This window comes from Heterocephalus glaber, unplaced genomic scaffold (genome assembly GCF_053883595.1).
Source record: "Heterocephalus glaber isolate CG9 unplaced genomic scaffold, H.glaber_assembly_v1.0 deba00001564, whole genome shotgun sequence".
Taxonomy (NCBI): Eukaryota; Metazoa; Chordata; class Mammalia; order Rodentia; family Bathyergidae; genus Heterocephalus; species Heterocephalus glaber.
Genome location: NW_028258351.1, coordinates 5,643,715 through 5,670,719, shown reverse-complemented (window position 1 = coordinate 5,670,719; position 27,005 = coordinate 5,643,715). Strand labels below are relative to the sequence as shown.

At 49.8% G+C, this 27,005-nt stretch overlaps 1 long non-coding RNA gene across 1 annotated transcript in view; it reads right to left on the bottom strand.

Moving 5' to 3' along the window:
* Window positions 1-17,966, bottom strand: part of LOC147823802 (uncharacterized) — a 62,083-nt gene extending 44,117 nt beyond the window's left edge. Inside the window, exons 1-2 of the long non-coding RNA XR_015443161.1 lie at window positions 17,838-17,966; window positions 8,483-8,670 (exon numbers count right to left, since the gene is read on the bottom strand). This is a non-coding gene — a long non-coding RNA (uncharacterized LOC147823802). The remainder of the gene's footprint in view (window positions 1-8,482; window positions 8,671-17,837) is intronic.
* Window positions 17,967-27,005: the final 9,039 nt, after the last annotated feature.

Genomic DNA, 27,005 nt, shown 5'->3' with positions numbered 1-27,005 from the left:
AGTTTTTAAACCTTTTTATTGTGAAATATAACACAAATATCAAAAATTGATTAACCCATAAATGGAGAGTGTAATGAGTTATATAAAGTGAACACCCAGGGAACAGCCCTCAGGTCCAGGAAAGAGGGACATTGCCAGCAGCATTTACATGTTCGTCCTCCCTTCCCTCTCAAGGAAGCCACATCCCACCTGCAGGCCTCCCTTCTGTCCTGTGCTGAGTCCAGACACCTGTGAGTTCCAGAGCCCTAAGAGCACCAGACAAGAAGCAAGAGGCACAGGTTTCACACCTGCCTGGGCCCTCCCTTTCCTCACCTGCAAAATGAAGGGTAGGTTCCCTCCAGCTCCAAATCCTAACTCAGCAGGAAGAAACTGCTGCTGGGAGATGTGTGTGCAAGGCTGAAAGTGGGATCAGGGGACACTTGGACATTTTTCCTTCCTTCTCCTTCTGGGGGGCAGGTGGTGCCCCTTCCAACCTCCAGGCACTGTGGCTGGACTGCGAAGGGCCTCTGCCTCCCTGTCTTGCAGGTGAAGTTTTGGGATCCTGCCTGAGACCTGTGAAGAGCCCTGGATCTGCTCACTTTTCTGGGCTGGTCCCCACCCCCAGCAGGGTACTGCTGTCTTGATTACAATCCCCAGAAGCCAAGCAGATTTCTTCCTTCTTGCTGTCACATCACAAGCTTTGATGTGACTGTGGGACCCCATGTGCCTGCACCACTCCTGGACACTGGCAGTGCACACCTGAGGAGAAGAGGAACAGGGAGAGAGTGGGGAGAGGGAGGACAGAGCCAGCATCTCTTGAGCTCCTCTGTGTGTCACATACCTGACATTTGTCAGCTGGTTTCATTGGCTTCCTCCAACATTTGGAAGAAACACTAACACCTGTGTGTGCCAAAGGGAACCCAAAGACACAGACTGATAGTTTGCCCAAAGTCACACGGATAGGAAGAGCAGGGACAAGCTGAGAAAGAGACCTGTATGACTCCAGCACCCTTTCTTTTCACTTCATGTAGAACTCTGGCGCGGAATCCAGGAAAGAAGTAGACCTCTTCGTGAAGTCTTACTCCGGGGCTGGGAGAACTGAGGCGCTGACAATAGGGGATGTGGGTAAATTATCACAGCAAGTCAGTGCTGATGGGAAGTGAAATGAATCAGAAGGAAAAATAGAAACTATGGTGTCTGAGGGGGAAGATGAGGCTGCAGAGAATAGGCCAGGGTTTCCAGCTGGGAAACCAAAGAGACAGCAGAACCAAACTCCAATATGGGGAAGGGCAGGTTTGATTGGGGTGGAGCTCGATTGTGAAGCCTTAAAGCATCTCCTTATTGCTGGAGAAGAGGCTGGAACAGCACGTAAGTTCTGTGAAGTGGTGAGTGGAAAGTCAGCTGGAGGAAGGGAGGGTGAAGGGGTAGAGATCCCCTCTGGACTCCCCACTGCATCCCAGCAGGACTGAATAGAGAAGTACATAGTAGGTAAGTACTTGCATTCATCAGCTTTCCATTACTGTAACAAAATACCTGAAGTAATCAACTTAAAAAGAGGACAGGTTTATTATGGCTCAAAGTTTAGGGGGTTTCAGTCCCTGATCTATTGGCTCCATTGTTCTGGCGGCTGTGGTGAGGCAGCACATCATGATGGGAATACTTGGTGGAGCAAGCCGCTCACCTTGTAGCAGCTTGGAAGCAAAAGAAAGAAAAGGAGATAAGAACAGAGTCCAGTCCCATAATCCCTTTGGAAGGCACTTCCCAATGATCTAAAACCTCCCACCAGGCCCCATTTATGACACATCCAGATGTCCCCCCAAAGCCACATGTACTCATAGGTGGGGCTTTGGGGAGGTGGCTGGATTCTGTGTGTGATACTGGATTAGTCCATTGATGGGTTTATAGCTGAGTGTGATGATGGGAGATAAAGCCTGGTGGGAAGAAGTGGGTCACTGTAGGCATGGAGATGGATATATATATATCCCTCCTCCTACCTTGAGCATTGCTGCTTCCTGCCATGAACTTCCCTCTGCCATGCCTCTCTGCTATATTGCCCAGCCTTGGAGGCAGCCAACTCTGGACTGAAACCTCTACAAACTGTGAGCTAAAATAAACCTTTTCTCCTTTAACTTGTAGGTGTTGCGTATTTTGTCCCAGCAATGAGAAAGTAATGAAGACATCCTCATTTCCACCTAACATTTCCAGCACCTTCGAATAAAGCCAAGCTAAACCCCAAGCTTTTAACACATGAGCCTTTGGTGTACATTCCAGGTCCAAACTATGGCAGCATCCCACAACCAAGTCCCATCTCCCAGGGACCCTTACAACATTCCTGGCTCTCCTCTCCCAGCCTCCTCCTTCTCCCCTTTCTGCCCTCCTACCTTCAGTCCTCATTTTTTCCTCCATCTCCCTCCACACCCCAGAAGGCAACATGATTCTCTGAGCTCAGAAGGGATGGCTATTAACTCTAAACTCCTCTGTTCAGACCAGCAACTCCAGCCTGGCAGAACTGGGCTGAGAGAGGCCCTGAACCCTGGCTGAAGATACCCAGCAAGGTGTGGCACCAAGATGGGGCCAGAGCTCCAAGTCATTCACTGCCCGGGGCTGTGGGCTGAGTGAGCATGTGCTGGAAGAGAGGGACCAGCAGGAGGCTACATCTTCAGTCTCTGGAAACCACTGAAACATGCCAGCCTCCCGCTGCACTGGCTCCCGCTGCCCAGCCTAAGTTAAGGCCACAGCTTCTCAGCAGCAAACCCTGATTGCTCATGGTGCCTTTCCTGCTGAATGATTCTAGTTGAATAATTTTGCATGATCTCAAGCACAGCATGAAGAGAGAGCTGAGCTAAGGATAGTCAGGGGCTTATACCAAGGAGAAGGGATAGAATTGGAATCTAAAGAACTCCCAAGTCTAAAGACTTGGGGCAGAAACTAAAATTTCCTACACCAGCTGCCTGCACTGCTGGTCACCACTCATTACAGCAGCCCTTCCCTCCATGCATTATTTCGAATGGGTCTCCTGGTGGAAAGGGGGCTATGGAGAGGCTCCCAGTCTTGCAGGCTAATACGTAGGTCCCTGTGTGGGTGGATACTTGCCAGGATGGCACGCGCATTTTCTCACCTAACAATCACAACCTGCCCTCCTGCCCCCAAGCCGGCAGTCAGCTGGTATCTTCACCCACAATGCATGAGAAATAGGCACAGCCTTGCCTGAGACCCCACCCAGTAAAGGCTCCGTGGACAAAGTCAAACCCAGACCGTAGACCTCCAACAAAAGTGCTCACACTTCCAGAGGACCACATAAGCACTGCACCTGGACCTGGGGTGGAGCACTGATACAAATCGGAAGAAAACCTTGGGGAAGGCGCAGGGCCCAAAGGTGGAATCCAAGGGGTTTCCCTGGAGAGGAAGGATCCAGGAAGGCCAGCTAAAAGGTGTGGAAAAAATCCTAGAATCATGAGTTAAAGCTGCTAGGATCCTTAGAGAGCTTCATTTCAGCCTCTTCATTTCACAGATGGATTTCACAGTAACCCCAGAGAAGTCAAGCAGTTTGGCCTAGGTCACACAGCAGCAGAATTGCTCCCAACCTTCATGGCTCCACCCTGCCCTGGGCCTTGCCTTCCCCTTACCCAGCCCAGCTCCAGCCTCAGCTGAAGGGAGGTTCGGTGAGGCTGGGGACAGAGGCAGGTAGGGGGGCTCCCAGGCAAGGAGGGTGGTCTCCCCTGCTGTCCCACCCCCTGCTCATTACTATTCCTGGCATCATCCCCCTCACTCGCCTTCCCGTGGAAACCCAGTGATGCCGAGAGCTGGAATTTGGACGTTTTCCCAGCATTTGGACTGTTAATTAAAACTAATAAATCTGCCACTTGGAGTTGGGTTGAAGAGGAGGAAGGGAATGGGAGGGGAGGGAAGGGAGATTCGGGCGTGGGATACCCCCACCCGCCCCTTCAAGGATCTTTTCCTTTCAGTCCTGCCTCCTGCATCATTTTCTCTATTGGCCACTCATTCATTTCATGCTTGATTCTCCAGCTGCCAGCAGGCCTGGCCCCTACCTAACCTAGTACTGGTTCATTCTAAGCAGGAGTGGAAGGTTTGCTTCTAAGGCAAATGCTGGCTGGCCATTTCTTGCCACTCTGTAGGACTGAACAAAAAGGCTGGATGGGCCTGGGGTGCAGCTCCATGGTGGAGCACTTGGCATCATGCACAAGACCCTGGGTTCCATCCCCAGTTCTTCAAGGAAGAAAAAAGGTAGCATGAGACTCAGTGGGGCTGACTTTGGTTCCAATGGTCACTTCCTTGCTTTGTGGCCTCTGGGAGCTCACCTCTCTGGGCATTTCCTTCCTAACCCCAAAAAATGCAGATATAATTCCTAAATGGAAAAAGTTCAGGTGAAGACACATGAGAAAATATGAGCAAAATAGCCTGTGACAAACTATTGAGTGATCTCTCTCTCTCTTTCTCTCTCTCCCTCTCTCTCTCTCTCTCTCTCTCTCTCTCTCTCTCTCTCTCTCTCTCTCTCTCCTCTAGCTCTAGCTCTTGTGTGCGTGTGTGTGTGTGTGTGTGTGTGTGTGTGTGTGTGTGTGTGATTTCCTATTCTGGCTTACACTTTTTTCCTTCTCAACCCTGCCCCCATTTGCTCTCAGAGGTTCCTGTAAACATTGTGTGTTGTAAAATAGTAAGAATAGCAATATGCCACCTTGCATGGGTAAAGCAGATTTTAATTTTCAAAACTCTCTTTCCAGACAGTGGGGTGCCATTTGTGCACCCTTATCGCCATGCTCAAAGCCATACACTGTCTGGGAAATAAGAGTGTGTTGTCCACCTTTATTTTCTTAGAACCCATTGTGGCACTAGATGCACAGGAAGTGCATAATTGATTTGCCTAGTGTAGATTAATGAAATGTTTCTATGCCTGGAGGGGACATTTGTCCCACTTGTCTGCCAATACTCCATCCCCTCATCTGCTAACAGCTCCCCCTTCCCTTAGGGAGCCACATTTCTCCTCTGCACCCCTGTTCCTCCCCCTCCCACTGCATAGGTGACAAGCATGTGGGAATGTGACAAGCTGGTCCAATCAGAAGTTCGCCTGGGACTGTCTCCCTCTTGACTGATGGGAAATTTCTTTTCTGTTTAGTCACTAGGCCAGAAGGTAAGAAGAGCTGCCTGTGGGCATAGCTCCAGCCTCTGTCACTGCCAAAGATGAAGTCATGAGCACCAAAGGGCAGAGATGAGAGATGAAGAGTGGCCACTAACTCTGGCTTTCTTATGACTGAGTTTAAAGAAATCCCCCCATTTCACCACCTTATCAAGCTGGGGCACTGCTTTTCATAGCACTGAGTCACACAACATCCTTCATCTCATTCAGTCTTCTCAGTAACATCTCAAACTAGGCCAGCAGGGACTGTTAATCCAATTTACAGATGAGAAAGTCAAGTCTTGAGAAAGCAGATGTATTTGCCGAGGCGACCCAGCGGGTAATGGTGTACTGAACTGGAGAGTGGCAGATTCAATGCTCACATTATCTCACACATGCCCTCAGTCTCCTGGAGACAGCACCACCATTGATCCACCTTATATAGATGGGGAAACTGAGGCTAGGGTCATTGAGTAATTTACCCTAGGTCACCAGCTAGCTGTGGAGTCAACCTTGCTCCATCTGCCTGGAGTCAATGCCACCAGCCACCCTGCTGCCCTGCCTGCATGGCCAGGCCCCTTTATCCTCCAAGGATACCTTCCTAGAAAATGGACTCTCTAGGCAGTGGAGGACTGAGAGCACAGAGATAAACTGGTACCTACTGTATGCATGGCTTTGTACATGGGCCATAGAGATGCAGTAATGGCCACACCATGGAGCCTACCCTCAAGGTATTCCAGGCTAGAAGGGAAGATAAGACTTGGGTGTAAATGTTCATGCCACAAAGGATAAGGTTCCTGATGGAGGCTCAGGTAAAGTATTCTGGGTACCAAGAAGAGGGAGACATGCCTCCCATAGGGGAGGGGCAAGAGCCAAGAAAGAATCATGAGGCAAGTAGCATGTAAATGTGACTTTTAGTATAGGTTGGATTTGAACCTGCAGACTTGGAATGGCCATGACATGGTGGTTATCAGAAGCAGGGAGCAGTGCATAAGCAAATCCCTCACAGTAAGAAATCCAATGACATGGTTAAGTAAGAGGAAGTGGACTCATTTTTCTCCAGGTTGGTGCATGTAAGTGGGCAAAGACCTAAGACAGAGAAGTAGATTAGAGGCAGTGAGTTGAGGGCCTTGAAGGTCAAGATGAAAATTCTGAAGGAAAAAAAAAGAAAAAGATGAAAATTCTGGCCTTTATGTGGCAAGAAATAGGGAGCCACTGACGATTTTTGAGCAGGACAATGATAGACTGGAACAATAGTCAGCACCCACACCTAAGCCAGATTAGAGGAGAGGCCAATAGGTGGAGGTTATCAGGAAAGTCAATAGAAGCTGAAGAGGCCAGAGCAGAGCAGGGGGAAAGGGTGGCAAGATGAATTGAATGGAACCAAGGAGATAGAATCACCAAGGAAGAGCTTGGTGTGATGGAAAGAGCTCCTACTTGGGGGTCCGGCTGGCCATGGACTTGGCCTGCCTAGGTCTAAGGGCTAACATGACAGCCACTGGGCCGTGATCAGGACCACATGGTTTGAGCTACAGGTGCACTTGACTCTATGATGTTGCCCCAGGAACTCAGTTCAGCCTGCAGCCAGCAAGCGTTCAGTGAGTGCAGAAAGGAGGATGAACAGGTGAATGAAACAGTGCATGAATGAGCTGTAAAGTGGACAGCTCAGGAAATGAATGAGCAATGGATGAATTGTTACAAGAAGCAGGAGAGAGAGGAAGGACCCTGGAAGCCTCCTGGGCCTCCTGACCTCCCCCAAGCTCCATCCTAGCCTGACAAGCCTTGAGCTGATTGCAATCTCCACAGCCACAAAGCTTTGGTGGGAGGAACAAGGAGGAGGGGAGAGAGAGGAGGGAGGAGGAGCAGGGCTCAAGCAGGATGAACTGTATGCATTGCTCCTGTGTCCTGGCCTTTCCAACAAACAGAAGTACTGAAAAGTCAGTTCTCTCACTGGGATTTGGGGCTACATTGTATTTGGTTCCCCACCAGCCCTGCTGATTTTGGACAGATATGGGGGCCACTACTGGGCCTACGACCTCAGCCTAGCAGGAACTACAGAGGACCCAGCCCTTTGCTCAGTGCGGGCCTGGCCCAGGAGGTTACCATTCATGAGGCCTTGGGTTCAAGCCTCACCACCAAGAGGAAAAAATAGAAATGATATTATTAGCTATTGACATTGTATGCATATTCTTTAATCTGTCTCTGAAATGCCCCATTGAAGTCTCTGTCCACTTTGCAGGTGAAAAAACTCAGACTCAGAGAAAGTGACTCTCCCAAGTCCACACAGCAGGCAGTAGAAGCTGGTGAAGTATGAGGAGGTGTCTATCATCTCCTCTGCCCTTTTCACGCTTATACAGAACGGGGCTTGGAGGAGAGAACCATGCAAATTAACACCATAATAGAACCCAGTAGGGGACGAAACCACGATAATAATGAGGGCTAGTATTACTGAGGTTTTCTTCTCTGCCAGGCCCTGCTATGTACACTCTGGAGATGAGTCACTCATTTAACTCATTCATTGTAAGAACACATTCTCTCCCATTTACAATGAGCCCCTGGAAGATCAAGGACAACCCAGAGTCAAGACTAACTTGAACACAGGCAGTTCAGCTCTACAGCCAGCACCCCAAACCTGCTCTGAGGAGCCACCTCAACACTGCCCCAAGCTTTCTGGTTTGCTCCATGGGGACACTGACCATGCTTGACTTACAGCACCTTGAGGAAAAGCCAACAGAGAACATGGCAGGACACCTCATAACCGCCTGATGCTATCTGCTGGGTCCCTGGCACCCTAGGAGTCATTTTGTGTTCAAAAGGCAGGAGAACACTTCATGTGGGTGCATGGAAGGCTGTGCCAGGTTAATGGGATGAGGGAGGCAGTGACAGGGCAGGCAGCTGGGCAGGCAGGTGAGCAGAACCATCACCCTTTGAGGTTAGAGCCTGTAGAGGCACAGAAGTCCCTTGTGTGCAGACAAGGGCTCTGCGAGCCTGGACTCCTGGCCCCTGATGATTAATTTGGACAAATCACTGCCTGTCTCTGGTCCCAGTGGGAGGTGGAGATGATGCGGAGAGGGTGGAGGTGCTCTGTGAGGGCACTGGCCACCCCACTGCACTATTGCAATTTTTCTAAGAGAGGATCCACAGCACAGTGAAACACAGGAAACAGATTCAGGGTGGGAGTGTGGTGCGGCAGCCAGCACTCCATCGGCTTTGCTGCTAGACAGACACCCAGAAATCTAAGCGAACGCCAAGGCCCTCACCTTCACCCCACCCAGCCTGGTCTTGCCCCAGGTTCCCACAGAGACAGTGAAGATGAAGCCCGGGAGAGATGCCAGAGAGAGTCCCTGACCTATGTGGCCTCCGTTTCCTTACCTGCAGAATGGCAGAGGGGCCTGGGGCAGAATGGTGGTCCAGGTCCCTCCCAGCTGCTCCAAGTTGGGGTGATGCTGTTTTCCCACCAGGTTGTCTGTTTCTTTGGGGAGAGAAGTCGGTGAAGATAGGAGCAGCGCTTGTCTTCCTGTGGTAGAGCAGCCTCCAGAGGGACAGGAGCCATGACGTGGCTATGAAGTATAGGATAGAGGAGGGGCTTTAATGTCTTCATGCAAACTCTAAGCCATCTTCGGCAGGAAGGCCATCCTCTTCAGGAAGCCCTCAGGATCCTTCTGGGTCTGGCCACCTTAGTGTGTGCTCCTCCTTCCTCCCCATCTCAGCCCATGCCTCTCTGGGTGCCTGTCTTGCACAAGCATCTGAGTGCCAGTGCACAAGCACACACACACATACATACACACGCTCAGGTGCCCAGGCCCATATCTTCCACATGTTCCCACATGTTGACCACATGTTCCCAACAGGCTGACCCATGAGAGAAATTGCAGAGTTAGAACTTTGTCTTCTTGCGCAATTTCCTACCTCTGAGTTTGCAAGTTCTTTGGCAGCCTGTGGACTTCCAGGCTGGGGTGAAGGGCAGCTCTTTGCAAGGGAAAAATAATTGAAGAGAACCCTGGAAATAAATACAGAGCCTGCTTTCTTCTTCAGCCCCACATTCTGATCAGGCTCAAAGGAAGATCTTGTGACCACAGGGTCTCTCTGAGGCCACTTCCTTTGTGCCAGTTTGCCAGTGTGTGACAACAATGAAGATTTTGGCAAAACTGGCTTACAAAAATTGTGGTGTGTGTTACATCTTAACATTTAACAATTTAATGCTTTAACACAAAAATTACAATGTAATATAATTGCTCTATTAACAAGATAATTGCAGGTTTATTTTTAATTAATTCATAATATGCTACAGATGGTATGGGCTGCTAACAGGACCAAGTTTAACACTGTCCGATGAACAGTTCTTCTGAGCCCAACAGATAAGCTCTGAGACAGGAGAAATGACAGCATCTGGAAAGAATGTCCCTTCATGGCTCCTTTCCTCCCTGGCCAGATCTGCTCCTGAACACACTTGCTCCCCTGAGATACCCAAAAACACCGAGCAGGAAGGAAATTTCTAGATTAACAGTACAGATCCTCCACTGACCAGGAGGGGAGACTGAGGGCCCACACAGCAGGGACAACACCAGAGCTGGAGTCAGGAGAGTTGATTTTCAAACACAGCTCTTCTACTAATGACTCACGGGGCCTCAGAAGTTAGCCCGCCCCTCTGAGCCTCAGTTTCCTTGGTTAAGAAATGGATACAAAACAGCCTACTTCCTGGAACTGCAGGGAGGGATGGAACAATGAATGACGATGACATGATTTCCTCCCAGTGTAGAGGAGGATGGTGTCCGTGAGTGTCAGCTTCACACCTAGGGCTTGTGCACCCCTACACTCCTCAGCGGCTTGTTCCTGGCTGGGAAGAGGACACTTGATTCATGGCTCAAGTTATGCCCCTCCATCAAGGCAGTGGGGGAAAACTTGAGGTCAGGGAGGAGCTGAGCAGCTGAGCAGATAAGGCTTGGACATCCAACCCACTGCTGTCACACACAGCAAAAGCCATCTGTGCCCAGAGGCCTCTGACTATGTAGGAGAAAACCAGAGTCAGTCAAACTGGCTGCAGCCCTGGGGATTAAGAGACCTGGTAGAGGAGTGGATTAGGGCCTGGGCAGAAGGTGCCCCCAGCAAGTCTGACTCTGGACCCTGGGGGCCCAGATGCCTGCTAAGAAACAACCCACCCCCAGTTCTCCACCTCAAAATCCAAGAAACTGGGCCCCAGGATTCCAAGAGTTTTTAAGAACTCCAGCCCTTAGGTAGGGCAGGGGAAGAGACAGGGGGTGAAGCCAAAGGTGGCAGGAACATGTAGGGGAAGGGAGGTGGAGAGACAAAGCCAAACCCCCTCGTCACCACCTATCCAGGAACCAACATCACCAGGAACCTACACTTGGTAGAGTCAAAACTACTTCCTCTCTCGCCTCATTTAACATGGTAGGAGACTTTCCCAGAGCTGCCACTCTCACCTTCTAGCTGCTTCTCACCTCCTTGGCCACACCCTTTCCTGGTTTCCCTCCTCCTTGGGACCACTTCTCCTTTCCAGACTTCTCCTCTGCTCCTTGGCGCCCTCCTGGCCCAGAGTCTGGCCTACTCCCATAGCTCCCTATCCCCTCAGTCTCATCAGCTTCTGACTTGGCTCCCTGCTCGGATCACCCCCTTGGCCATCCCTGCAGATTGTTTACCCAGCTGCCCATTTAGTATGAGAGACATCTCAAAGGGAAAGTTTAAAAGAACCTTGACTCCCATACAAATCCTCTCCCCTTTGCCCTGTAAGTCTCCATCTGAGAAAGGAGCCTCTCCCTTCACTGTGGCTCAGATTCCCAATGCCACCCTGGAGTCCTCTCCCATCTCAACAGACAGTGAGTCCTCTGGCTCTGCCTCCTAAACACACCCAGCACTGATTCTTTCTCACCAGACTGCACAGCACACCCACCCCGCCTCTCACCTGCACTGTCACACCTGTCTCCCTCTCCTACCTTCCCACTGCCACTCTGCTGACTCACAGAGTGGCAGAGAAGACTCCAGAGTGCAAATCAGATCGTACCAGGGACCCCTTATGCTCTCCAACAGCTTCCTATTGCAGCCACAATAAAACTAAATAAGGTACCATCGTGTTGCAGATGAGCTTCCCTGGAAAGACTCTGAGGTGGCCTGCAGTGTGTAGGAGGTTTTTTGGGACCCTCAGGCCCTGAGTGTGGGAAAGGAGGGGAATCATAGAGCTTCCACTCAGCTGCACAGAGGCCTCAGCTGACCCCACGGGTGCTCTGGGGCAGGGCCACCCTTCAGAATGCTCCCAGACAAGGCCCCTGCACCATCTGCCATGGGCACATGGCTGCCTTTCTCCAGGAATAGGGTGTGACCCCAACAGCACTCCGTACATGTGACCCAGAAATCCTCAAGATCCAGCCCCTCTCTCCCAAGACATCTCTTCCTATCTCTCTCCCCCATGTCACTATGCTCTGGCCACACTGACCTTCATTTAACCCCTGAAACATGCCAGGCTCAAGAACTTCTCTCTTGCTACTTCCTCTTGCTTCAGTTTCTCCATCTATAAAATGGGGAAGATAGGTAACCATGCCTGTCTCACAGGGCAGAGGAGAGGCCTAGAGGAATCCATGTAGAGAAGAATGCCCTTGTCTGACCCTTGAAAGTGTTGCAGAAAATGAGGAGGAGGATGAGGGAGAAAACTCTCTTCCCTCACATTATTTCACAGCTGCCCCTTCTCATCATTCAGGTGTCATCTTCAAAGCAGCCTCCTCTCAGAAACTCTCCCTGGGCACCCTGTCAGGCAGCACAGCCTCCTGAGCACTGTCCACCTTGCCAATTTATGTATTGTTTGTTTATAGTGGAAACTGAACCCAAGGCCTCACGCAAATGAGTGGTAGGCAAATGCTCTACCGCTGAGCTACATCTCCAGCCTTTGTTATTTTTAAATTTTGAAATAAGGTTTTGCTCACTTGCTCAAGCTGGTCTCAAATTCATGCTTCTTCATCTCAGTCTCCTGAGTATCTAGATTCTAGCTAGAATCCCAGATGAGAACCACTAGCCCGGCCACCAGTTTATTTTCTTCCTAACACCAACAGAACCTAACTTATTACCTTAACATTATTAACATTACCATACTTGTTTGTTTATATCAGTGGATCTCTGTCAGAGATTATTTTTGCCCCCATCTCAGAAATATTTGTCAGTATCTGGAGACTCTTTTGGTTGCTACAACAGGACAAGGGAGCTGTTACTGGTATCTAATGGGCAGAGGTCAGGGGTACTGCTAAATGTCCTACAATACACAGTGCAGTCCTACAACAGACTTGTCTGGCACCGAATGTCAATAGTACCGAGACTGAGAAGCCCTGGTTGGACTGTTTACTGTCTCTTCCATGAGCCTTGTCTTATTCTCCTTCTTATCCACAATATTGACCTTGTAGCTTAGTCAATAGATGTTGCCTGGCAATGCCTGTGATAAGTGTCTATAGGTAGTAGGTGATCTAAAAATGTTTGCTGAGGGAGTCTGTGATATCTTCTGTGACTTAATAGCTGTGTGAATGTGGTGAGTCGTTGAACCTCCCTGCGCTTCAATTTGCAATTTGCTCATTTGTGAAATAGCATAAACATCCACACAACCAATACTTACCAAGATCTCACTGAGTTCCTATCCACTCTTAGAACCTGTAGACCTGTGATTTGGGACCCATTCACATGTCACTCCCCTGTGAAGCCTTCCCTGACCTTTGTCCTCTCAGCCCCCAATCATCTCTAGGCAGAGTACATCTCTCCTCCTCCCAGTTTCTAAGGCCTCTTGTGTCCCTACATGGCTTGAATTGTTTCATAAGCTCTTGGCCCTACCAGATTTCCTCTCCCTTTGATAACAAATAGTTTATAATGGCTCTTTTACAATCTTCGGATGAAATTCATACATAGTGTAACCTGTCTAGACACAGCGTTTGAAAATAGATCAACATAATGCCTTAACTGTAATATAAAAGAAAGGTAAAATGAAGATAACTTATAATAAAACATGCATTTCAGTATGTACATGCTCAGGCTTGCACAAAGAGCCCGAATGAAGCAGGGAAAAGCTTGTCCCCACCCACTGGGTCATCATAAGGGCTCAACCTCAAATACATCCTAACACTTGGGTATGGGACTCAACTGCCACAAACAGTATTGCCATCAGAAATGAGATTTCTCCAAAAATGATGAATAATTCTTGGTGATGTTTCCAACGGAATGAAATACAATCTTCCCTCAATTTTCACAGTAGTTGTATTCCTGGAAATTCAGTGTGTATTAAATCCATGACACAAATACTTTATGTTTGTATACAAAACAGAGTTAGGTTACAGGGTCAAGTCATTATCAACAGGCTTTTCACCTACTTGAATGGGGATTTGCAAGTCATGCGGGATGAAAGGTGGTTCTTCACTGTGCAGGGCCGTTCCATGTATTGCAGAACATTTAGCACTCTGTCCCCCACCATGAGAGCAGCATCCCGTCTAGTAATTGTGAGCATCAAAAATTTCCCCTACTTGTTCCTGAAACTGTTCCTGAGGGATGACTCTGCCCTGTGGAGAATTTCTGTGTTGGTTTGTTTTTCTCTTTGACCCATATCTGAGCCACCACAAGACAGATGGACTTGTCCCGTTCATCTCCATGCTCCCAGAACCTACCAGGAGCTGAGTACTCCATGAATCCTCAGGGAATTGTGATGGGCTGAAGTATGTGCCCTCACAGCCCAGCCTTGCCCCCTTAGCTGGCCTCAGAGGCCACCTGCAGGGGACATGCCCCCAGTTCCCTACGCCTGGGCCTATTGGTGATATCTGGCTCCTGGGCTATGCTAGCCCATGTGCAGGAAGACCAAAGTCCCTGGGAGTGGACAACCCCAGACAGCACTTGGGTGATGTGGGTTGGAGCTTGTATGGGACAAATTTTCATTGCTACGCCAAAATTACCTGACATACACCACTTAAAAGAGAAAGGGTTTATTTTGGCTCATAGTGTCAGAGGTTTCTGTCCATGGTCAGCAAGCTCCAAAGCAAATATACCATGGTGGAAGGGCATAGAGGAGGAAAGTTGCTCGACTCCTGACATTTGGGAAACAGTGATCCAGGGGAAAGCCAGAGAGGAAGGGGCCAGGGACCAGATATAGTACCCAAGGTCTACCCAGACACAACCAGAAGTGTGCTTTACTAATCTCTTAGGCATCTCTCAAGCCAATCAAGTTGACAACCACAAGTCACCAAGTTACAGAGCTGCTGGATGAATTCTCTCACATCCCTGCCTATCCCTAGGACCAATCTCAGCAAGTTTCCCATGAAATGGAGGGAGCCCTAGCTGCCCACAGAGGTTCCCCTCACTCACACCCCACCTGGATTCCCTTCTGCCATCTCATTTCTCTGCTCCCTCAGCATGTTCACCCCAAAATTCCTGTGCTTACACAACAAGCCACCTCCAAAATGCCTTGAAACAACAATGATTCCTTCTTTCCCTGATTCTGCAGGTTGGCTGGGTGGTTCTTCTGAGGTTTTGGCACATGTCACTCAGGTGGCAATCTTCACACTGAGCTGGGAGGCAGAAGCTGGACTCTCCACATATTGGGCAGGTGGTACTGGCTATTGGCCAGGAAAGGCTTCATCTTCCCTGTAGCTTACTGTCCTGCATAGCTGGATTGGCTGCCTTTTGTGGCACTCTCAGAATAGTATCCAGAACAGCAAGGTGGCAGTACAGGCCCTCTGATCCCAAGCCCCAGACCTCAAACCCCATCTTCTTAGTGCATTCTATAGGTCAAGGTGATTACAAGGTCAGCCCAGGTCAACAGAGGTAGAGAACCAGACTCCACCTCTGGATGGGAGCTGCACGTAGAATGAGAAGGATTTATGGTCATTAAAAACCTTCTTCTTGGGATCGGCTTTGGGAAGGGGTAAATTCTAATTAAGACATCACCCAAATTGGGCAACAGAATGGGCAGGTGGCCATGTGCCAGCATGCCTGGATGGGAGAGGAGAGATGGCAAGAGCACTTGGAGATGCCCTCGTACTCCCTACTCCATGGTGCCGACTGGGCACCAGGTAGCTCCTGGTCACACCGGAAGGCTGTTGAGACCTTCTCAGCATCTTTAGTTTCACTCCCCAACTTGTAGTTTTCATAAGACTGCATAATTCACCAAAAATACAATTACTTAAGGCAGAACATAAACAGTATTTGCCACTGGCCCGTGAGGTCTATATATTCCTGTCTCCAGGAATAATTAAAACCTCCCCCTTGAAACAGGAAGGCTTGAAATAGCCCTGCAGATGCTTATGTGTCTGTGTGCCTACTGACCTGCGATCATCTTTGATACTGCCATCAAAGAATTCCCCCAGGCCATTTTTAGACCACAGCACAGGGAAGTCTCCTTCACTCATGAACCATGAGGAGATGCCTAGCTGGACAGAGGCAGGACCTGGGCTAGACATGCCTTCTAGCTGTGATGTTTGTCTGAGGGACATGAAGATTTGGGGAGGGGTCTTTTGGGTAAGACAGAGGAAGGGACCATTTGGTCTTGAAGACTTATCCCACATCTGGACCTGGGCTAGGCATCTGTGTTAGTCACCTGTCCACTGTTGGGACACAATACCTGATGTATGCATCTTAGAAGAGGAAAGGTTTATTTTGGCTTACATTTCCACGTTCGGTTGGCTCCAAGCCAGAAGCATTGTGGTGGAAAGGTGTGATGGGGCGAAATTGGTCCATTCATGGTAGTCAGGAAGCAGAGACATCAGGAAGAGCACCAAAGAGAAAGGGGTTGGGGACCAGATATAGTCCCCAAAGTCATGCTCTCATGATCTACTGGGCCCCACCTCTTAAGTCTCTGTCACCTCTCAATAATACTACAAAATATAATCTCATCAATGAAGCTAGAGCCTCATGATCCAATTTTCTCTGGAAACACTCTCAGACACACCCAGAAGTGTACTTGACTATTTTCCTAGGCGTTTCACAGTCCAATCAAATTGATAACCATGAGTAACCATCGCAACATCCATAGCAATTCTTATTCAATCCCTACCCATTTTACAGATCTGGAAGCTGAGCTTGAGAGAGGCAAAGTACTATTTTCAAGAGCACAAAATGGCTATGTGGCCAAACAAGGAGCCAGATCTCTTGTGTCCAAAGCTCCTTGGCGTAAAGGTAAAAACAAACAAGGTGAAGCTTTGGAAGGCAGAGAGAAAGAGGACACTCTCCAGAAAGGAAGAAATAGCTCTGCCTTAAAAAATCTTTGAAGTCCAGTGGCATATCTCTAAAGGCCAGAACAACCAGAGATGGATGTTATCAGGACACAGATATCATTTTGATACAAGAAAGAACTTTCTAATAGGCAAAATTGTCCTACTCTGGGATGAATGAGCCCCATGGTAAGGTAATGAGTTCCCCATTCCTGAAAGTGTGTAAACATGAGCTAAATGTCCACCAGAGGAACTGCCATAGAAAGATTATACCTGATATTGAGGTTCAACATTTTCTAGGATGGGCTGGGGTGCCCTGGATGGGGACCACCTGGTGTACAAAGCAAAGTTGAGGCAGGGGAGACTTAGGGACTGGTGGAGGAGCTTAGGACCCCACTTCTCTCTGCCTAGGCCCTCTCAGAGCCTCCAGATGGTCTCCTTTGCTGGCTTCTCGGCAGAGCTGCTGGCTGGGGGAGGGGAAAGACCAGGAGGTCTCCTTTACCCACATCCAGCTTGCCTGCATGCTGAATGTCGAGGAGTTAACCTGTTGACCCTTAAACAAGGGCTCTGAGCATGGAAGTTGTGTGGAGGGAGCCATCTCCACAGCCCCAATTACTCTGCAGGAAGTTCATCTGGTAGCAAGAGGCAGAAGGAGCAGAAGCCAGAGACAGTGGGGATAGGGAGATCGAGGCCATGGCCTCAGCCAAGGCTGGGAGCAGAAGAGAGTCTCCTCAGAGGCCCACTGGCCCTCCATCCAGCCGGGTCCACAGAGCTGCAGCCAGCTGGGAGTCCCCCAGCCAAGCCAGCAGAGAGGATGCTGGGGCGAGAAAGGGGTTCTGTAGGGCCCTGAGACAGTCCAGGCCCTGAAGTTGTTGGGGAAGTGGGCCACAGAACCCTAAAAGAAGTGAAGCCCCATGCACCCCTCCATTCTAGGAGGGCTACAGATGGGACACTCAGACCACAGGGAGGCTCCTGTCAACCCTGGAGACCCCTTCTACCTCCTGTTCCACCCACCCATGTCACCCTGTATCCCTTCAGTCCAGAAGGGCAGCAGGGATATGATGCCCCCAACTCCACCAGCACTCAATCCCAAAGACCCTTCCCACCCACAGAGCTGAGCTGGGAGTGTTCCCATCTGCAGGGCCATCTCCACATCCTGCTGCCCTCCTCTCTCACAGTCCTCCCCATACAGAAGCACCTGGTGGGGGAGGGGCATTCTTGGCCCGAAACCCATAAACTGGGAGGCAGGGGAGGAACCTGTCTCAGAAGCAGACATTGTCCCTGGGGGAATCACTGACCCATTCTGATGGGGGAGACAGCTGAGGTCCAGAGCCCCATCTGAGGGAGAGAGACAACACTCAGAGATGGAGTCACAAACATTCCTGCAGCTGCCATCAAGAGGGTCCCTGCCCTCTGCCGTGACAACCCTTGTCAGTGCTAAGACTGGCCACGTACACCTGTGCATCATGAGCCCCCTCCCACCTGTGGGTCAGCAGGGGGGATCAATCCTGAGCCCTCTGGAGGCAGGAAGTTGTGAGGGGTCCTACCTCCTCCTCAGAAGGCACAGGAGCTTCAATCTGTACAGCTATGGGAGCCAAGGGAAGAGCAGCTTATTCATTTAATCCTTAAACAAATTTACAAAATTGTCAGTGGATTTGCAGGAAGCTGAGGGAAGCGGCTTCCGGGAGTACTGCTGGCTGCTTCCCACCAGCAGGGATTTGCCTCACTGTAGGAGGAACAGGGCGGGGGGGAGGAGACATAGCACCCCAGAGGCCCTTTCCTGGCTCCTCCTCACAGGGATCCTGCTTCTCTGCACCCCTCCTCCTTCAGTCTCCTCTCTAAAAGCAGAATCTGAAAATTGGTCAAGGAGGGCTTCAGGCACGTTGGCCACTAATTGAAGCCATTAGAAGACACAGAGCAAACATTCCCTGCACACCAGGCTCCAAACATACACCAATTTATTTCATCCATGTGAATAAAGCCAGTGCTATTTTTATCACCACCTGCCCGACGGGGAAACCAAGGCACAGAAAGATTAAGTCACTCACTGCTGCAGGTCACACAGCTCATTCGTGAGCATTCTAACCACTCTGCTAGTCTATATCCTTAGGGTCTCACCCCTCCCTTTTCCTTTTCACTTCTGTCAAAAGGGGAACAAGCTGAGAAGACCTATCCTTCCATCCCCAGGGGAATCCCAGGCCAGCTATTTCTCATGCTGTCCCCAAGAGCAGCCTCCAGTCTCAACCTGCCATTCCCCAGCCTCCACACACCTGTGCCATTTGGTACCAGGTTAAACACCTCCACCTCCAGCCTCATCCATGCTGCTCATCCATCTGAACAAGAATCAGTGCTTGCTTTATGTTGGGAGCCTCCCAAGGATACAGACTTGCAATCTGAGTCTCATGCATAGTCCATCTGGGTCCCTGAGAAGGGCACAGCCACCTGGACCCGGTCCCAGGCCTTCGATCTTTCAACCATTCTTGTTTGCTTTAAAAGGCCTGTGCCAACAGCCTCAGGTTTGCGGGGAAAGCCTCTAGGCAGCAGAGTGATCCAGCCCTGGATGACTGCATCTCCAATCCCCACCGGAGGTTGGGCCAGTTAACCTGCTCAGAGAGGTCACTGATCAAGCGCTGATAAGGAATTAGAAAAGCCCTGACCAGCCAGAGACCCTTTCCAGGCCACGATCCCCTGGTCCTGCTCCAGCGCCTTCATCCAACAGATCCCTCATTAGCATCTTAATGTGAGGAGCATATGCAATGAAGCATCAGAGAAAATCCCCCACATTTAAATTCATTAACAGTCCATGGAAGTCTTCAGTGTGGAGGTGGAATTATCGCTAAACTGCTTTTAACTTACCAGCTGTGCACTAAATGGCTGGCCGGCTGGCCAGGAGACTGGCTTTAGGGTTTGGGAGGAGGGCTGGAGGGGTGCTGCCTCTCTGGGGACTCAGGCCCAGGGATGCTGGCTGGAGGGTCGTGTTTTCTGGATTCTGTTTAACACCCTAATGATGAGTGAAAAATTCAATCAACCAGCTGGCTTGTCCACTTAGGAACAAACAGCCATCCCGACTCATATTGATGTGTCTGTGCGTTCAGGTTAAATTCTGTGACCCTGCTTCTCTCTGCATCTGATAGATGAGGGAGGGAATGTCTCTCCTCTCCCAGCAACAGCCTCCCTCTACCTGGCCAGCCCCTCCACATGCTCTGGTTGCGCCTCCTGAGTCGTTTCCTGGCACCCAATCCTCCCCACCTGGGTTCTGTCCACCCTTTCTGTCCCCTGTCCCAGCACACAGACCACAGTGCTGTGACCTTGCCAAGGGCCGTTTCCTCCATGTGCCCAGAATACAGGCCGGAGGTCAGCATTTGGCTGTGTGTACCCCAGGGTCTAGTCAACCCCTGGCACAACAAAGATTCATGGAATTAATTAATTGACTGATTAAATGTTCCTCTTTGCCTGCATGGTCGATCACAGTGTCTGGCTTACTGTGCTGTCTCAATAAATATTTGCTAAATAAATGTTGAATGACAGATAAATGGTCGCTGCAGGATGGGGCGGGAGTAAGGGGGTAGGATTCAGGAATTCAACACTTTATTCAACAAATATTAATTGAGGAACTAATCATTATAATGGTTAATATTTGTACTGGGCTTACTAGCTGCAAAGCACATGTTAGCTCATTTTATATTTATAATGGCCCTGCAGGAAGGATCCCAATCCTAGCCTTATTGTACAGATGTGGAGACTAAGGCATCTAAGTGACCTACCCAAGGGATTGCAGCTGATGTCTGGTGGAACAGAGATTTGCATCTGGGGGTCTAGCCCAAGGCCAGTGCTTGCCCAAGGAAGTTAGCCATGAGATGCACCTGTGATGTTACATTTTCTAACAACCCTGTTTTAAGCAAGTGAAAATAAATAGATGAGATTTAATAAGATATTTTATTTAATTCAATATATCCAAAATATTACCTTTTCGATATATAATGAACGTTTTAAAGGCACTAATGAGATATTTTATGTTCTTGTTTGCATGCTCAGCTTTGGAAATTCAGTGTATACTACACACTCTCAGCATATGTTCCCACATGGGCTATGTCACCAGTGCCCAGCAGCCACAGGTGTCATGTGCCTGCTGTGTGGAACACTGCTGAGCTGAACTCTGTGTTCTTAACCATGGTGCTCTCCTTCCTCCACCCTGCACATGGCACAGTGCTAGACACGGGGGACACAAAGGCAGACCAGTAACAGTCCCTTCGAGTAAGCCACAGTGTGTTGTGCATACTGGACATAGCAACGTGTTGTGATAAGTGTTAGTGACGTGAGATGGGACAAGATGATGTTGTAGAACCGTGCAAAAGTAGCACCAAATGAACCCTGAGGGTGGCATCTTCAGGTAGCCAGAGACTAAAACCTTCCAGAAATGAGACAGCTCCCTGAAGTTAGAATCAAAGTCAATTAGGTAAAGAGGCAAGAGACAGTACATGCCAAGGTCTGGGAATGGGAAAAAGGACAGCAACTCCTGAGGCTGTGGTAAGTTCACCCAGAGCACTGGAATCAGGAGACTGAATGGGTGGAGGTGTTGGAAACCAAGGCTGGAGAGATGGGCAGGAGGCCAGACACACAAGGTTGCTAATGCCTGAGGGTGAGGGAGACCTAGGGAGGAAAGACTTTAAGTGAAGAAGTGATAGAGCAAGGTGTGCATTTGAGAGGTGAGGCTGTAGCCAAGGCCCTGCTGATGGGGCATAAGGTCATGAGCAAGGCAGCGGTGGGGCGGGAAGAGAGAGAAATCAGGTAAAGACCTGGGGCTTGATGGCTGTGCATGCTGGAGTGAAAGATCTGACCCTGGGTCTCTGATGGGGAGCTGGGTGGACAGCAGGGCCCTCCTCTGGGGAGACAGAAGGGTATGGGTGTGACAAGCTGGTGGAAGGAGGAAAGGACTGAGCTTGGATTCTGAGATGTTGAGTCCCGGGTACAGGAGATGAGAGGCCTGGATTAATGGGCCTTGGGAAAGTGTGGGAGGGAAGGCAGGGCTGGAAGTACACACTGAGCACTTGGGTAGATGTGTGGTCATTGTGAATGGTTGGCAGAGCCTCTGTCCCCTATCCTTCTTGGAGACAAAGCACACACAGGATGTGACGAGTTCTCCTGTGGTTATATGCAGTTAGGTGAAAGAGCTAAAGATCCCTGAGGATTTAGGGCCATGGAAACCATATTAACAAGGAGATATCAAGTCATCTTTGCTTGCTCTTTTAGTCTCTTAACAGCTTAGGGAGTAGAAAATGGAGCCTAGAGAGGGGAGATGACTTGTCCTTAGCCACACAACCTGTTAGTAGTCAAGCAAAGGCAAGAATCTGAGGCTCCAGACTCAACTCCAGTGTCCTATCATCTACCCATCCATCCATCTGTTCAGCAGCTACTTATCAGCACCTACTACATGCAGTGCACTAGCTCTGGGGATAAAAGATCAACTTACAACATGCTATGTGTGAGATTTAAAGAGAAAGGAAGGGTCCCACAGAAGGGTGGGGGAAATGGATGAGCAACACCTGTTGATGGGAGGTAGGGTCCGAGGCAGTGAGGAGGGGGCACTCATGAGCTGTGAATCCAGGCTGCAGGATGCGGGCAGTTATGAGATGAAGTGCAACTTTATGCACAGCTCTGGCCTCACAGACCCCAGAGGCTTCATCTTTTCATGTTACACACAACTGCATCTGGCCCCAGTGCCAGCCAAAGGACCCAGGAGAACACGAGAAGCCCTGTTGAGGTGACCAGGCTTCCCACGCTCTGCTCTGCACATACCTCTCCCTGCAGCTCACCTGCTCCAGGATGAAGGCAGCAGGAACAATATCCAGCAGGTCTGTTAGAAGCAGGAGAGCTGGGTTAAGAGCTCAGAGTGGCCTCCCCTCTATATCCTCTGTGCAACAGGGACACTGGGTAGCCCCTACCTTCCCACCCAACTTGGGCCTTCAGCTTGTCAACCACACCAATGCCTGAGCCCCAGCCGGTGGGATTTTTCCTTCAAGGAATAAGGATGGCCAGGCTTGGGAAGAAATGGACAGTGTGACCTTTGAGGGCCACTTCAGCCCTGGCCTTTTAAGAGCTTATGAGAGACACCAGAAGCAGGAAATGAGGTAGGGAGGGGAAAGCTGGGGAAAGGAGGCCGGGAGCCCATCCAACCCAACTCAAACTGCATGGGCATTCTCATCCCTCACCTCATGCCCATTGGTCTCCTCCACACCTAGCAAGGCACAGGTGTACCTGGACACCCTCTGGGGAAGCATGCTGCCCTAACAGGCCCATTTGCCTGGACAGGCTTTGAAAACAAAAACATAGGACGCCCAGTTTAATTGACTTTAAGATACACAACAGATATTTCCTAATGGAAGTATGTGCCATTTAATATACTGGGGCCAGCAGTTGGATGGAAGGCTATCCCAAGCCTCTGGGCTTCAGAAAGTAGAGGCTGTCTCTGGGAGCTGCCACCTGCTGTCCTGAAAGGTGATCAAGAAGGGCTCTGTCATACCAAAAACGCCTGCAGATTATTTGCCAAGGAGAGTCAAGGCCTTGGCTTCAAGCAGCCTGGAGCATCACCCTCCAGTGATCCACCATGGAATGGGTCACCTAAAATCACTCCATCACCCCGAGCCACCAGCCCAGTCCCCACAGCCCAGGAGTGGCAGAGCAGGAGCCACCATTTTTCAGAGAGGGAAAGACTGGGTGGAGAGATGAGCTAGTTAGAGATGGCTGCTGCCCTGCTACAGCCTGGGGGATCTGCCCCACCTGGCAGGCCCAGTCCCAGGTCCTCAAAGTCTCTGGGTTTTAGCTGTCACCCACAGATGAATGCGTGGCTGCCTCTTGCCCACAGCCCACACCTAAACACATACATACTAACATTCCCATACCAGCAGCTCGGTCCAGCCCCAGGCTCTCCCAGGTCTGATGCACACCTAACTGGAGATTGCAAATTGGCAATCAGTAAAGGCTGCCAGTCCCCCAAAGCCATCACTTCAAGCCACACAGTAGTAGCCACAGTCATAGAGAGGGATGGGCACTCCCCAAGGCAGGCACAGCTGTTCTGGGACATTAGCTACCTACTTGCAGCCATTTTCCACCGCAAGCACAAACACAGTCCTGGAGGAGGCTGTCAAAAGTGGGCTGGCCTAGGGTAAGGGAAGAAGCAATATGTTTCAGAAAGCCCTTTATTAACTCTGTAATTAATTCACCCTCTACTCTGCAGGGAGCCCGGGAAAGGATGAAGGATGTGTGAGGAAATGAGAGATTCAAGAGAAAAATCACAGACAAGAGACACATGAGTGCACGAGGAAGAGTGGGACTCTCCAGATAGGGAAACTGAGGCCCAAAGTCCAGATGCGATGGGGGTGGAGGCAGCTTCTTGGGTTAACCTCTTTTGAAGAGAGAGCCCCTGATGATGTCCAATCTGGCTACACGGATTACCCTAGAAGGCAGGTAGGATGTGACAGCAATGGAGACCTGGGCTAGAAGGTCTGGGGAGGGCTGAAGCTAACAGTGCCGAGTCCTTCCCTTAGCCAGAATGGCGCCTCAGACCAGCCCAGGAAGGCTGGGAGGCAGGCTCCGCTGAGGAGGAGCAAGTGTTTTTCTCCTGTTTGGAAGCCTGGAGCCTTTAAGAGGGAGCTCACAGCTGCTGACATCCAGGTGCCAGGGCACACCCAAAGCAGGCAGGGACAGGGCACATCCACAGGTCCTCATGGGCAGCACACAGCAGCACAAATGGCTTTGCCCACTCACACCATGCTCAGGCACACTGCTGCTGCTCAGGAGCTCAGAAGTACAATCATCCTGGTGCTCGCTCTCTCTTTTCTCTCTCTCTCTCTCTCTCTCTCTCTCAGCAGTGGAATAGAGATGGACTTCTGAAAACCTGGCCCCCACCAGTCCCCAGAGCTGCCACCTGGCCCCTGCCCTGGCCTAGTCAGGACTCAGGATGGGGTCCCACCTGGGATCTTCCCAGCATGAGCCCGTCTTCACCTGCCTTTTAACTCACATTTTATAGTACCCTCTTGAAATAAAGTTATATAAGGTATATAACCCACTTCTGTACATAATGTTGCCTTAATTGTAATATAAAAGAAAGAAATAAGGGCAAAGATTATAATAAAATAAGGTGGAGCTAGAAGTAGAGTCGAGTGCTTGCTAGCATGGGCCAGGCTGTGGGTTCAACCCCCAGCACCACAAAAATAATAATAATTGATAATAATGTATATTTCAGTATGCAGATGCTTGAGTAGGACCACCCAAGAAGACCCAGGAAAGATGTCATAGTCACTGGGCATCTTTTTTTTTTGGTACTGGGGATCGAACATGGGACCTTGCTCTTGCGAGACAGGCAGCGGCACCACTGAGCCAAATCCCTGGCCCAAGTCACTGGGCATCTTGACTATAACACCTATGAATACTGATGGACCGAGTGTATTCTTTTAGGGACTGAGGCACTATGAATGGGGTGGCCATTGCATTGTGGATTTCCAACTGGTAAACAAGTCTCAGTGTAATGCCCATAAAGAAAATGTAATCTTCCCTTGCTTTACTAGTGGTTGTAAGGAAAATGTATAAATACAAGTACACATATACACACATATTAATTCATGCTCAAAATAGTGGAAAATTGGGTGGGGGGTTTAGCTCAGTGGTTCTGCCACCTGCCTCAAAAGCACAAGGTCCCGAGTTTGATCCCCGGCACCAAAAAAAAAAAAAATAGTGGAAAATTAAGAACAAAGAGTTAGGCTCTAGCCTCAGACAAATACACTAGGGGTTTCACCTCTATGACAGCTGGACATACAGCACCTTTAGTCCTGCCCTCCAAATGGCAGAGACACTCCTACATCATGGTAACGGTCCAGAGTGCCCCAGGGGAATAGTGTTACCCTGGCTGAGAACACCCCCCCATCCTCTCTAAGGCTCTATGTCCAGGGTCCTGAGAACTCCTGCAATCTGCAGCCTGAGGTCAAACACCCAGGAGATGAGTGTGGAAAGTGATTAGCAAACAGGAAAGCCCTTCCCCGGGTGAAGTGAGGGAAGGGCATCATTGCCAGGGCAAACGCCGGAAGTTTAAGCAATGAAGGATGCAGAAAGCACGGCCCCCGAGCTGGGTGCTCCACGCACATTACTTGTGAGGCAGGTCTTGTGGTCTTCTTTGCACATGAAGGAAACTGAAGTTCTGGGAGCTTATATGACTACAGTCCAAGTGTTCCTGAGCCCAAAGCCCTTATTCTTTCTAAGACCCCTCTTACCCTCAGGAAATTCTCTAGGAACGAGGAGAGTTTGCACCAGTGATCATGCCTAAAGGACATAGAGCTTTCTAACAGGCAGAGATGGGAGGGGAAAGGCATTCAGATGGGGAAAACTTGGGTCAAAGGCATAGAAAATGCATGCAAGTAGCATAGGCCTGGGGTTGGCCAGGGGCATGAACTATGTGTAGCTGTGATGGACAAGAAGTCTGGAAAGATGGGTCTAAGTCAGACAGTAGATGGCCTCAAAAGCTCAAGCAGGGAGTTGGGTCTTGACTCAATAGGTAGTAAGGAGCCACTGAAAGCTCTTGAGCAGAGAGGTGAAGTACCCAAGCCCGCTGTGTGCAGTCTCCTTAACTGGTTCTGTGTCTTCTCCTCTATTCCTTGGACTGGGCTCTGTTCAATGCCTGCTCCTAAGTGAGTCCTTTTCCTGGAGCTAGTGCTGTCTAGGAATTCCTCTGAGCCTCCTCAAGCGGTTTTCAAGCCATAATTAATTGCACAGTAACGAGGATCTAATTGCCTTCCCCCTGCCAGCACCCTGGAGATGATGGGCCGTACCTGGAAGAAGGTGTGTTCAGAAAAAAAAGTTAATTAACACCTTGAACAAAGAGGCTGCTAATTGCATTGTCTCCAAGACTTGGGAAGACTTTAGGAATGGGAGTCGATTGCCATGGGTTCCTTGGGAAAACCCAGGGACCTTAGGATAACAAGATTTTGTCCCCCTTTTTTACACATGCACACACACAAAACCCTGCTGTAACAATCTCACTGCAGAATGAAAGAGTCCATTTTTTTCTGGGAGAATCAAAAAACCCAGATATCTTCTTGTCCCCATGTTACAGATGGACAAACTGAGATTTTCTTTTAAAGAGCACAACGATTTCATGACTTGGCAGCTTCCACCCCTTTAAATCGTGCTCACATCTGCTATAAATCTGATAACACAATCAGAAAGAGCAGGCCTGGACTGGGACATATTCTGCCCAAAGCTCTTGCCACTCAGGAAGGAGGAGGTATGTGCAAAGAGATGTGGGAAGAACCCCACTTGTGGCTCCAATGGGACATCAGCAAAGCCTCCTGGGGAACCACATCCTGGAGTCTTCCCCCTCACTGAGGAGGCCAGCAGGCATAGAGTGGGACAGAGGAGGGTTTGAGGATCTGCCTTTGGGCAGTTAGTCCCAGCCTGGCCCTCTTGGGGACAGGCGGCTCTAATGTCCCTAGACTGTAGCAAGTCCTTGAAAACACTGGGTTCCAATTGCTCCCTGTACATTCAATCTAGACTCTAAGGTACCAAAGAGTAAATATTTCACACTTTGCAGGGATGACAGTCTCTGTAACAAGTACTTCCCTCTGCCATTGTAGAGGGACATAGCGTGGACAATGTGGAGGCAAATGAGCTGAGTTCCAGTAAAACTTTATGCACAAACAGGTGGTGGGCAAATTTAGCTGGTGGAG